Source organism: Pteropus alecto, unplaced genomic scaffold, assembly GCF_000325575.1.
Source record: "Pteropus alecto unplaced genomic scaffold, ASM32557v1 scaffold3, whole genome shotgun sequence".
NCBI classification, from domain to species: domain Eukaryota; kingdom Metazoa; phylum Chordata; class Mammalia; order Chiroptera; family Pteropodidae; genus Pteropus; species Pteropus alecto.
In genome coordinates, this window is record NW_006442484.1 from 43,067,513 (window position 1) to 43,067,801 (window position 289).

A 289-nucleotide genomic window follows, 5' to 3' on the forward strand; every position below is an offset into this window, starting at 1 on the left:
GCCGCGCCGCCGCAGCCAGGCGGGCGGCGCGGGGGGCGCGCGGGGAGGGGCCAGAGGGGGTGGGGAGGGGGCGGGGCCGCGCTCGTCACTTGATAAAACGTCTGCGAGTCTCCAGAGAACAACGGGCTCATTCAGGGTCGGGAGCTGCCCGCGAGGGGGAGCGGCCGGGCTGAGAGCGCGACTCGTCCCGGGGGTGGGGCCGGACGCAGTGGCGAGAGGAGACGAAGGTGGCCGCGGCGGCGGCAGCAGCAGCAGCAGCAGCAGCAGCAGAGCAGCAGGTGCCCGGCAG